Here is a 12,668-nt window from a genome sequence, read left to right on the forward strand (position 1 = left end):
GCTACATGTACAAGAACCCCGAGAGCACACCAATAGGTACCACATTTTTCACTGCTGTAGCCGAGCATTCCCCCTGTACTACCACACTGTAGCACTCCCTTCCCTCGTCTACTGCTACAGTCTCTTTGGAAGGTGTCTCAGAACTCTTGTTATGAGAGTGCCAGTTGAAGTGTCCTCACTTCCGTCATTTACACCAGGATTTAAGACCTTGTGGTCCGAGATCCTGTCCAGAGAGCAAGCAGGCTAAGACTCTGTCTTTGTTTCTGTATTTCATCAGAAAGGGCTCTACCCCCTCTCCTAGTTCATGGTGTGAAGTGTTCTTAGCCTCTCGGGAAAGTGGGGAGAATTGAAAGGACTCTATATGAGAATGCTAGGCTTTGTAAAACATTTCAGTTGTTTAAAAAGAAGACTCATTTTGTATTGGACTTACAACAGTCCTATGAGATACAAAGAGAGCCAAGGATCAGTGACATGAAATGATCACCAGTTAAGCATTACAACAGTCACCGCTTACCTCGTAGCATAGGGCACTGTCCATGATCCTTAAGAAGAGTTAGTAGAAATGCCTTGCCCATCTTGCCCCTGAACCCCTTGAAAGGTACATGACTGCTGTGTTGGTGTTTAGGGGGAGCATCTCATTTACCAGGGACTGACTTCTCCCTTGATCCCTTTGTAGTGATGGAGACTTCCCTGGTGATGAAAAATTCCCTGGGATTGCAACCTCCAAGCCAGACGTTTTGTGTGACACAAACTCAAGAACTCCCCAAGTCCTGCAGTAGCAGAAACAGTCACATACTTGAGAGTAACCCACCATCTGAACTTGGGGACATTTCAGTGACAGCTCCAGTCCAGAGTGCCAGGCGTCTCCTGGCCCTGCCTCCAGCTCCAAGCCAGGGACAAACAGAGAGTAAGAACGTGGAGGATATCAAAACCAAGCTGTCAAAGCCTCTGGAGGCCTACCAGATCCCAATAGAAAACCAAGATCCTCCACTACTCCCTTTGGGAATCCCTGATATTCCCCAGCCGCTGGCCTGCACCGATCCCCTCAGCCAAGAGGAGCAGCCTGGTTCTGAAAATGCTGATCTGGGAGAGAACAGCCTGAGTCGTCAGGACCTAGGGACACTTGAAAATGGGACTGAACCTAGCAGTGGTCTTGCAGACATTACTACACTGGCGGAGGATATTCACCTTCCCCAGCTCTTTAATTCTTGGAAAGATCTTGATCGATCCCAAGGTCCCAACGTGATCAAAGCTGAAGACACCAGAGCCATTAAGGTGAATCAGGTGCAGGAAAAGCCAAGTGTCGTAAAGGTTCCCTCTGATCAACCCAGGAAGAACAAACAGAAAGCCTCTGAGCCTATCGGTGGTGCTCCCAAGGCCAAAATCCAGCCAAAGGATCCAGAGTGCCTGTTAGGGGGAGAAGCGGTTATATGCACTGCTGCAGTCAGTGACAGGGCTCCTGCGAACACGGCCAAGCACTCTCAAGGCAAACCTCAGAAAGCTGCATCCGGAAAGATCAGCAAAACTGAGAGCCATGGGCAGGAAAAGACCAAAAGGACCAGAGGAAGAAACAAGGCTGAAGAGAACAAGCAGTCAGGGAACAAAGTCAAGGCAGAAGACAAGCCAGCAATCCCCAACACGAAGCGAAAGGAACACCAAACTGAGCTTCGCCAAGAGAGCTTTCAAAAGCCTCGAACCTCCCTTGGCGTGCGCATGCTGGAGTCTGTGAAGGTTCTTCATGCGCTGGGGAAGAAGAATGAGACGAAAACTGGGCTCTCTTCCTGTCGGCTCTTGGGAAATTCAAGCAACCCCAAAGACCCCCAGCCACCCCCAGCGATCCAGCCACGGCGGCATACCCCACGTGAGGGTAAGAGGCCTGAGAAAACGCAAGTCCAAGCCCAGAAACCAGACAGCAGTGCTGAAACAGAGTGTCCATCTCCATCCCAGTGTGAGCGGCCTCCTCCTGGGAAGGTCAAGTTGATACCTCTGCCTTTTTCTGCCTGGGACAAGCCTCAAGCTCGACCCGCTCCTCGGAGGCCACAGTCTCTGGCCTCACATCGGCCTGCTGTGGCTTACCGTGCCCAGCCTGGTTCTACTGACTCAGCTCAACCTGCTGCAGTCAATTCATCCCAGCCAGCTCCTGCCTCTTTGCCAGGTCCCGCCAAACCAGCTCAGCCAACTGTGGCCAACCCAACCCAACCGGCTTGGACCAACCATACCCAGCCTCGTGTCCCTCAGCCTGCTGCTCCTAGGCCTGCACCCTACAAAACTTCATCTGGCGCTTCTCTCCAGCGCGAGCCTGTTCCCCCTGCTGTGACTAAGCGCCAGTCCCCACCCAAGCTCCAAACCCAACTTCTACTCCAAGACTTCAGCAAGCAACGAGTTCCATGGAGGGAACCCAACGTGCCTGAGCCAGTCATGTCAAAGCCCATCGAACAAGAGCAGAGGCCAGAGCGAGAGGCCATGAAGAGGCGGGCTCAACAACAACGGGAGAATGCTGCCAGATACACCTCTTCGGGGAAGCTGCAATTTTTCACCCAGAGGGACAAAGAAATGGAAATTGCTGACTACTACGGATACGTCAGGTGACAGCTGCTAGGATTCTTGCTGCCACCTTGGCTACCAGCGGTTCTTCCATACATAGGTAAGATAGGTATAGAACCGAATAAGTAAATGGAATAGAATTAATAGATGAGTAATAAACCTTTCGAATTTTGAGATGCTGCTAACTGGGGCGTGAGAAAGGAAGGCCTGAAAGTTGGATGGGAGAATGAAGGAAAGGGGTAAAAACTGAGGAAAGAGGAAGGAACTTGGCCCAGGGCTAGGAAGGCCAAAAGAGACGTATGGATTTAGGAAAGGAAGCAGGAGTGAGGATGAAATGGCAGAAGTAAAAAGCAGGGTCAGGGGTCTGGGTTGAAAGAACACAATTGGAGTAGAGTTGAAGGTGACAGGAGATGAGTCTAGGTTTACTAGGAGAAATAGAAACAAAGTCTCTCGGGGAGGTTGGCCTTAAGTCTCACAACCACCAGATAGGTATTTCAGAAAACAAGAGGTTCACGACACATCTCTGAAAGGTTTGAGTTGCCTTATTCAGGTGTGATTATAGTGGGGGAATAGGCAAATCTACCAGAGAAGTAGCTAGGGCTCAGAGTCCTCCTAGGGGCAGCTGACGACAGGGCCAGAGCCAAGGGAACTGCTGCATCAGGAGGCCCACGAACAAATCAGGGGCATAGCCGCCGGTCACTTCCCTACCAGGAAGGAAGCCAGGTATATTACTATAACCAAGGCACACTGGGGTCTTCACTGTATGGAGAACTTGGCTCCTGCCCGCAATCCTATGGCTCCGCGTCATACACAGGAAGTAGGGCCTCTGCGCAACCAGAAATGGGAATGGGACTGAAGGAGATTCAGCCCGCAAATATCCGACCACCAGCTTCCACCTCTGCAATCTGCCACCCTGTGTCTGCTCAACGCATCACAGAAACAAGTTTTCAAGGTGAGTATACAAACGGCAGAGCAAGTTGAAGAATGAGGTCGGCATTCACAAACGGGGTCAAATCGACAGCTGGGAAGGGGTGTAGAGACAGGTAGAATTTAGATCCTGAGCCTTTAATAATCACTACCTTCTCTCAGTGCTCTCTGTTTTTAGACTCTATGTAAGAACAGCTAGGGCTTCCCTGGTGGCGCCTGCCAATGCAGGGGACACGGCTTCGAGCCCCGGTCTGCGAAGATCCCACATGCCGTGCTGCAACTAAGCGCATGTGCCACAACGACTGAGCCTGCATTCCAGAGCCCGTGAGCCGCAACTACCGAAGCCCACGCGCCTACAGCCCATGCTCCGCAACAAGAGAGGCCACCGCGATGAGAAGCCCGCACACCGCAACCAAGAGTAGACCCCGCTAGCCGCAACTAGAGAAAGCCCGTGCACACCAATGAGGACCCAGTGCAGCCAAAAAAATAAATACGTAGAATAAATAAGTTCAATCAATCAATCAATCAATAAACGTAAATTAAAAACAAACAAACAAACAAAAAAACAGAACACCTAATGCAGGTGGGAAGGTGGGAGGGACACTGTAAAGGTCATCTATGCTACATGTACAAGAACCCCGAGAGCACACCAATAGGTACCACATTTTTCACTGCTGTAGCCGAGCATTCCCCCTGTACTACCACACTGTAGCACTCCCTTCCCTCGTCTACCGCTACAGTCTCTTTGGAAGGTGTTTCAGAACTCTTGTTATGAGAGTGCCAGTTGAACTGTCCTCACTTCCGTCATTTATACCAGGATTTAAGACCTTGTGGTCCGAGATCCTGTCCAGAGAGCAAGCAGGCTAAGACTCTGTCTTTGTTTCTATATTTCATCAGAAAGGGCTCTACCCCCTCTCCTAGTTCATGGTGTGAAGTGTTCTTAGCCTCTCGGGAAAGTGGGGAGAATTCAAAGGACTCTCTATGAGAATGCTAGGCTTTGTAAAACATTTCAGTTTTTTAAAAAGAAGACTCATTTTGTATTGGACTTACAACAGTCCTATGAGATACAAAGAGAGCCAAGGATCAGTGACATGAAATGATCACCAGTAAGAATTACAACAGTCACCGCTTACCTCGTAGCATAGGGCACACTGTCCATGATCCTTAAGAAGAGTTAGTAGAAATGCCTTGCCCATCTTGCCCCTGAACCCCTTGAAAGGTACACGACTGCTGTGTTGGTGTTTAGGGGGAGCATCTCACTTACCCGGGACTGACTTCTCCCTTGATTCCTCTGTAGTGATGGAGACTTCCCCGCTGATGAAAAATTCCCTGGGATTGCAACCTCCAAGCCAGACCGCTTTCCTATGGAATGACAGAGAACTTCAGAGAACTTGTCGAGATGAAACACCAGTCAGTCTGCGGGAGAAAGGGAAGAAGAGAACGATGGAAATCGTTTCTGGGAAACTATTTTTACATTATGTTTTGTTTGTTCCTGGTAAATAAACTGAAATCTTCTTAACATTCAAACAAAATCTAAACCACTAAATTCAACAACACAGGAGTATAACTTTTGAAAAAAATTTCTTTGGCTGCGCAGCATGTGGGATCTTAGCTCCCCAACCAGGGATTGAACCCACGCCTGCTGCATTGGAAGCGCAGAGTCTTCACCACTGGACCACCAGGGAAGTCCCAGGAATAGAACTTTTAAAGGAGAAGGTATAAACCCCTGGGTTATATGAACTGGAGATTTTTAGTAAGAAGTCAATAGATCTTTTGTTAGGCACATTTTATGTTAGGCTGTCTCCCTGCACAGGACGCAGGCGCCTTGAAAATGGAAATCACATCCCTCTATAGTACGTCCCTCTTCTTTCTGCTTTGCAGTTTGCTGCTCCACTTGTTCAACCCCACCTAGTAATAACCTATACTTCCCTTGTTCCTGTTTTCCCATCTGGAAAACAGACAAAAGGCAACCAAACAACGCAAAGGTCTCAACAAATAAGGGATACCCAAAACCAGAGATGGCCAGAACTTCTGTATCCCTCATGAAACCTAGCCCGGTGTTCAATACTTAGGTATCATTAATACATGCGTGTTGACTGAAACAGTTGAAACGCAATTCTTCCACTTCCCAGTTTAGTTTTAGTCCTCATACAAAACCTGATCATCAAATTCCTTAATGCTAGGAATCACAGTGAAAAATAATTTCTCAACTGACTTCTGTCAGATGAGTGAGAACTAAGGTTAATTCAGTGTATCTGAAGCATAGAAAGTGAGGGCAAACGTGGCACAAGATGGGGCTAGAGAAGCAGAGAGGATTCTAGAGCACGCAGAGTCTTAAAGGCCACCAGTGTGTTTTCTATTCTCAAAACAATGTTTGTGAGCGATGTTTATGAGCAATGTTCCAACTTGCTTTGAAGCTTTCTTGTGTGAAGAATGGATTGGAGGGAAACAAGATATATGGACACTAGTTAGGACCTAATCGCAACAGACAGGCAAGTTCAGTATTAGGATGTTGAGGGAGAGCTGACAGATTCCAAAGAAATTCAGGAGATAAACTGAAGCGGGCTTCATGGGGTATGAGATGGAGGAAAGGAAGGTCTTAGGGAATTAAAGGGTTTACTGCACACATGAGCAGAGTCTCAAAATTAATCATTTGAACGTACAGAGGGGGATCGATCTCCCAAATGACACCGGTTAGGAAGCAACGGTACGCCCTGTAGAATTCCTAGAGACAGCACAAATCAACTGTTTCGATGGAAAATTCGGCGGGACCCTTGATTTCCATGGGAATATAGAGAAAAGAGACACTGATCTGGCTTGCAGGTATTTAGGAAGTTGTTAGCCTGACATCACATACTAGTCTCATGTAAGTAGGCCGTCTGAAGTATGAAGCTTAGGGGAAAAACCTTGAAGAAAACTTAAAAGCTTAAGCCACACCTCTATACTACACCACCTTTCACAGTTTCTTCTCAGATAAGCAGCATCCCCATCAGTGAAGAAACTCACATCCCATAATAGGAACAACAGGCCTAAAAATTAAATGTGTGTCTTTGGAGGTCCCATCTATGCGATATCTTCCTGGTACCAGAAAAGTCCCCAGGAAGATCGATCTTTGCACCCCTGAAAGCTTACCACCAAGGAAAATGACTAGGTCCATAGATTTCCTCCCTCAAACCAGCCTACCTCACACATAAATCACTAGCAACTCAGCCCTTAACTCACATTATCACAGTCACAAGAGTGGTTAGGGAGAAAAGCACTAACCAGGGGAACTAACACAGAGGCAATCCAGGCCAAGCTGGGCTGGTGGCAGATATCTGCTCCTTACGCTCGGGTGCATAATGCGACTCACCACAATGCCTTTTTCACAGACCCTTTTTAAAGTTTCTCCACAAAATCCAACAGCTCAAGTTAGCTCATGACGCTTCAAGGTAAACAATCGTCAAGAGAAAAACATGCAATATGTCTTACAATGTTGGATTCCTTACAAATAGGACAAGGAAATAACCATGTAGACAAAACCAGAGCATTTGAAAACATCTGCGTTCTACAAACATACCAGTGAATGCTATAAATAAGGTAATATGACATAAAACAAAATGAAAACTAGATGTGAGACTGTTCTCTTCAGTGTACAGACTTCATGGCAGTTGCTGCACGATCTAGCTACTTATATCTACAACTCTCTGTTCTGTTAATACAAAATGAGGCCCAAGTGTGTCAACTTGTTTCCCACAGAAACCAAAAAACCTACATGCATCTCTTTTCTCCGGTGCCCTTTCACCTTACCTGCTCCCAGTTCTCCACCAATGTCCTCCTCTTTCTCTAATTATTCTCCTCTTCATTGTGCTTGGCCTTGCACCCAAGCATGCAAGACAGAGAGTCCTAGAGGTCCGAGATTCTAGAGGGGCTGTTTGCAAGGGGGAGGAGATTACGGTAACTGCCACACTGTATATACTTCTGTGCAAAGAAAGAGGGACAGTGTTCAGAATGTCTCTCACATATAAAAAGAGCTGGATGGCAGGATACCTGTGTGGCCCAAGGAACTAGAGCTAGCAAATCATGGGCAAAACAATTGCAACCAAAGGCTGGAAGAGGAAAGGTCTGCAACCAGCTCTGTCTCCTGGCTCTCTGGTATTTGCTGCCAATGGGCAGAGTCTATTTCATGAAGCATCAAGCACTGAAAAGAAGACTCCTGCTGCTGGAAGTTGACAGGAAGGAACATCCAATGCAAGATCAAGGCTTGTCCTAGAAGCAATGCCCATAATGGAAGAAAAAAAAAAAAAAAAAAGAAAGCGGAAGAGAAATGTTAAGTCGCAAGTCCAACCTGGCCCCCAGCCTAGCCCAGCCCAAGGAAGGTAGGAGTCAAGGAGAAGAAACTAAAAGAGAAGAGCCTTGGACCACAACATTCTCCACAGGGTACACTCAACAAACTTCACCCTGCTCTTTAACCAAGTTACAACTGTAATAGTTCAAACTACATGGCTCTTTCCTTCCTAAGGATACTAGTTAAATAAGATCTATATAGCTCTAAGTATATGATACATAAAATAGAATACTCTGTAGAATATAAGTAACTGTTAGTTAATTATATTAATGAACGTCTGTAAGAAATGTTGCAATGATTTCCCTAATGGAAGAGCCTGGGGGAGGTAAATCTGTCTTCTAGGATTTCCTCCCCAGAGCTCAGAAATTGAGGGGTTGTTTTAGCTCTCCTACGCTCTCTTCACCCAAGCCCGCCCTCCTGTTGGGGATCGGACCTCCCTATTGGCTAGCTCATACCTTTCAACTGCCTGCTTTGTGACATCACTCTCCTACCAAACCTACTACCACTTGGTAGAGGTCTTGGGGTTTCCGTGGAGCCGTTTGGACCAGTAACCAGTGACCTTTGTACTGGACACGTGCGCCGTTCAGCTGCAGCCACTCAGACATCCTCTAGTGTTGTCTCCTCATCCCTTGTACCTGCAGTTGATGTCTCCTCTTCTCTGACCATGTCAGGTAAGAAAAGAAACTTTGGAAAGTTTTGCGTTCGATTTCTTTTGCCCCTAAATTGAGGAGGAGATTCAAAATAGCGTGGAATAATGAGGGAAAGTATTGAACTACAAGTCTGGAGACCTAATTTCAGTTTTGACTTTGACGTTTACTGTCTGTGTGACTTTGGACAAATCACTGACTGCCTCACAAAGCCTGCTGCTTTCCTTATCTGTTACGTTAGGATACCACATTGGGTTGATCACTCTGATCCCCTTCTTTTCCAATATTGAGCCTTAAAGGGTACCCATGTAGAAAATGAAATCAGAGACTTCTCAAAAGAGTGTTTCAACAGAAACATAGAAAAGCCAGGTGACACAGAAAACTAGCGATATATACCAAGATGTTTCATCTCCAATGGTCTCCCTCCACTAGTATTTCGACTAGTTGAAAAGAGAGAATAGGGAGAGAGGATGGAGAGTACTGGGCTATATAGGGAGGCACAGAGTCAAACGTAAGCAAGTTTAGGATTGTTTTCATTAGCACAGGCCAACAGGAACCAAGAGATGGGAAAAAAATATAAGAATGAAGAGGGAAAGCATAGAGGAGCTCTCAAGAAAGAGGCAGTTTGCCATGGAATGTTGATGGGAGCCAAAGATTTTAAATTAAAGCAGAAACAGCACAGAGGGAAATCTGCTCAGAGCAGGGCAAAACAAAGCTGATGGTAGCAAATCCTTACATTAACAGACTAAGAAGGAAAGTAAGGCCAGAACAGGGGATCACCAGGAAGGGCAGCCTATCAGAAAAGTCATACTCCGTTTTCTTTCTTTTATTGCCTCTCTGAATACAGCTGGCACTTGACAGTTTGGAATAGAAACATTTTAGAAGTATGTTTTAGAAATGATGCTTCCTAGAAACCAGAAACCAAAGTGGTTATCTAGGGGGCTGCTTTTCAGTGTTCTATTCTTTCTAATTTTTAAACTAGGTAGACATTTGACCAATTAAACATTTTAAATGATATCTTCTACATTGAATCAGAAGGACTATTTCCTTTGTGTGATATGTACCTTCTAAGGCAAGGTTGCTTTTCAATTTTTACAGTTATTTCCTTCCTAACACAGAGAGCACATTGATCAACAGCCATCGTTCGCTTGTAGATCTTAGCTACCGGAGAAGAAAAAGAAAAAGTCAAGCCCCACATCTCTAATTCCCCATTTAGGGAATTCCCTGGCGGTCCAGCGCTTAGGACTCGGTGCTTTGACGGCCAGGGCCACGCGGCGCGGCAAAAGAAAAAAAGAAAACACAAACATCCACGTTTATCTAAAACAATGTTGTGGAGTCCTTTGGATTTTCTTACATTTGAAAATCTTTTTTAATTGGATTCTAGGGATGATGGTTTTTTGAGGTCTTGGGATGTCATCTTCTTGGATGTGGAAGATGATTCTAAGTTCTAGGATAAATACAAAAACCTTCTTGATACTTTTTAAGCTTCCTTTCTGCTTATTATATGAGTTATATTCATGGACAGATATATTTCTCCTAGGCTTAATACCTGTTACTTGCTGGGTAAAAATATGAATGAGCACAATAATGAAACTCTTTTACACTTACTATTTTGCTGTCTGCTTTGTACCGGTTTTCATTGAAATACTTGTCTATATATGTTGTGGCTACCTATACATTCACATTTGTTGCATTCTGTTGCTTGTTGTGCATTTTTTACTGATTTATCGTCTCTGTCTGTATGCATTGGCTAGGAATTCATTCACCTCTATCACCTCCATCGTGTTTTTTGGTTAATAGTATTCACTAAAATAGAGTGGGCAAAATTCACTTTCATAATATTGCATGTATGGTACAGAATGTCATTTGTTAGTAAATTCATTAGGCTTTGATACTTGCCCACATACCCCAGTTTTCATTAATATCTATGGATTTCTTTTTCGTTACGTAACATGTTTTTCATGATTTTTCTTTGTCTTTCTAGAACTTATTGTATCTTCCTCCATATAAATCATACGCAATAGATCAGCTTATTCATCTATTAATTATTACTGCTATTATTATTGGTGGTGGTGTTATAACCACTTTATAGATGAGTAATCTGAAGTAATCAGATAACTTTTCTCTTTCCAAAAGCACTTAAGAAATCCACTTTCGGGTAATCATTTTGAGGTAGGATGAGAAACCAGGCTTGAAGAGGGCAAACATGACTGTTTCAGTTCACCAGTTGGACTGAGCTATACGTCAACTCTAGGTAATAGCGTGGGAACTGCACAAGCAAAGGGAGACACTGAAGATGACAATGGTAATGGCCGTACTGTTTTCTAATGGACAAAAAAAATGCTTATATTATAAGTTCTATTTCTCCTGCTTTCTGGCAGTATCATGCTCAGAGTGGAGTCCTGGCAAGGAAGTCAGGATACTTAGGTTCTGAAACCTGGTAATGACACTAACATAATGAGAGAACCTGAACAAGTCAACCCGACCTCTCTGAGCCTCAGTTTCCTTACTCGTGAAATGAGACTGAAAAAAGAGAAAGTTCTCTAAGGGCCTCCTAGTTCTAAAATGCTTCCAGTCTAGGAAATAGCATAGAAGTCAATACGAGTGCAGGCTGAAGGGAAAGACAGGGCAGGGAGAAGGTTGCTTCCAGCCTAGAGAACAATGTCTGAACCATACCACTTGGCTCTTCTGCCCATCTGTGCCCAAGATGGGAGCACAGGCAGTTAATACAGAAGAGTGGAAAACTGCTCAGTCCTTACAGCCATCATTAACTGTCTGATTTTGGGTTTCTCAGGAAGGGTCGATAGTAGAGGTGTCCTGAGAGCAAGAACCTTAAGATAATGCTGTTCCTCAAACGTAGTGAGAATTTCTCAACCTCCCTGAGTTTTTCATGACCCTCTTGTTCTTACAGAAAATTTCCAAAATCCATCTCTACTTGGAACTCTAAATTCTCTGCAGCATTCTCTTCCTGTGGTGAGCAATGCAACTTCCCTAACACGAAGTGTCTGCAACTTCTCCAGAGTCTCTGCCCCTGCCGTCAGTTCGGCATCGGCTACCGGTACCTCTTTCCAGACACTCATGGGTAGTGCCTACCTTTACCAACATTCCAGCACGACTATGTTATCTGGAGTTACTGACCACAGCCAGATCTCCACTTCAGCTCCTTCCTATCCAGGTGTTCTTGAGTGGGACATCACAGGAAGCACTGAAAAGAATTCCTCTTCACTCGGAGACTTTACTCTGGCACTCACTGACCGGCACCCAGCTGCTTCCTCCATGTTTATGGCAGCCCAGTATGATAAAACTTCAGACGCCAATAACATGGTCCCTCTATATCCATCACTTTCTGCCAGGCTTGCTCAGGGAGCACCATCTCAGATTCCAAATCAGGGGCATAGCCGCCTGTCACTTCCCTACCAGGAAGGAAGCCAGGTATATTACTATAACCAAGGCACACTGGGGTCTTCACTGTATGGAGAACTTGGCTCCTGCCCGCAATCCTATGGCTCCGCGTCATACACAGGAAGTAGGGCCTCTGCGCAACCAGAAATGGGAATGGGACTGAAGGAGATTCAGCCCACAAATATCCGACCACCAGCTTCCACCTCTGCAATCTGCCACCCTGTGTCTGCTCAACGCATCACAGAAACAAGTTTTCAAGGTGAGTATACAAACGGCAGAGAAAGCTGAAGAATGAGGTCGGCATTCACAAATGGGGTCAAATCGACAGCTGGGAAGGGGTGTAGAGACAGGTAGAATTTAGATCCTGAGCCTTTAGTAACCACTACCTTCGCTCAGTGCCCTCTGTTTTTAGACTCTATGTAAGAACACCTAGGGCTTCCCTGGTGGCGCCGTGGTTAAGAATCCGCCTGCCAATGCAATGCGGGGGACACGGGTTCGAGCCCTGGTCTGGGAAGATCCCACATGCCGTGGAGCAACTAAGCCCATGTGCCACAACGACTGAGCCTGCATTCTAGAGCCCGTGAGCCGCAACTACCGAAGCCCACGCGCCTAGAGCGCATGCTCCGCAACAAGAGAAGCCCGCACAGCGCAACCAAGAGTAGACCCCGCTAGCCGCAACTAGAGAAAGCCCGTGCACAGCAATGAAGACCCTGTGCAGCCAAAAAAATAAATACGTAGAATAAATAAGTTCAAACAATCAATCAATAAATAAACGTAAATTAAAAAAAAACAAAAAAACAAAAAAACAAAAAGAACACCTA

The 12,668-nt window shown here is 45.6% G+C and overlaps 2 long non-coding RNA genes across 8 annotated transcripts in view; both read right to left on the reverse strand.

Moving 5' to 3' along the window:
• The window catches only part of LOC309653733, a 258,278-nt gene that overhangs the window by 109,024 nt on the left and 136,586 nt on the right, over positions 1-12,668 (reverse strand). The window lies entirely within an intron of this gene.
• LOC309653735 overlaps positions 1-12,668 on the reverse strand; it is a 31,349-nt gene that overhangs the window by 1,113 nt on the left and 17,568 nt on the right. For 3 of the 4 annotated variants that reach the window (XR_014259425.1, XR_014259426.1, XR_014259427.1), the window contains one exon: positions 4,736-4,833. This is a non-coding gene — a long non-coding RNA (uncharacterized lncRNA). Of the gene's footprint in view, positions 1-665; positions 691-4,735; positions 4,834-12,668 lie in introns of those variants that run through there. The other variant, XR_014259428.1, reaches the window with a different exon arrangement.

This window comes from Balaenoptera physalus (genome assembly GCF_965194825.1).
Source record: "Balaenoptera physalus genome assembly, contig: HAP1_SCAFFOLD_1059, whole genome shotgun sequence".
Lineage (NCBI taxonomy): Eukaryota > Metazoa > Chordata > Mammalia > Artiodactyla > Balaenopteridae > Balaenoptera > Balaenoptera physalus.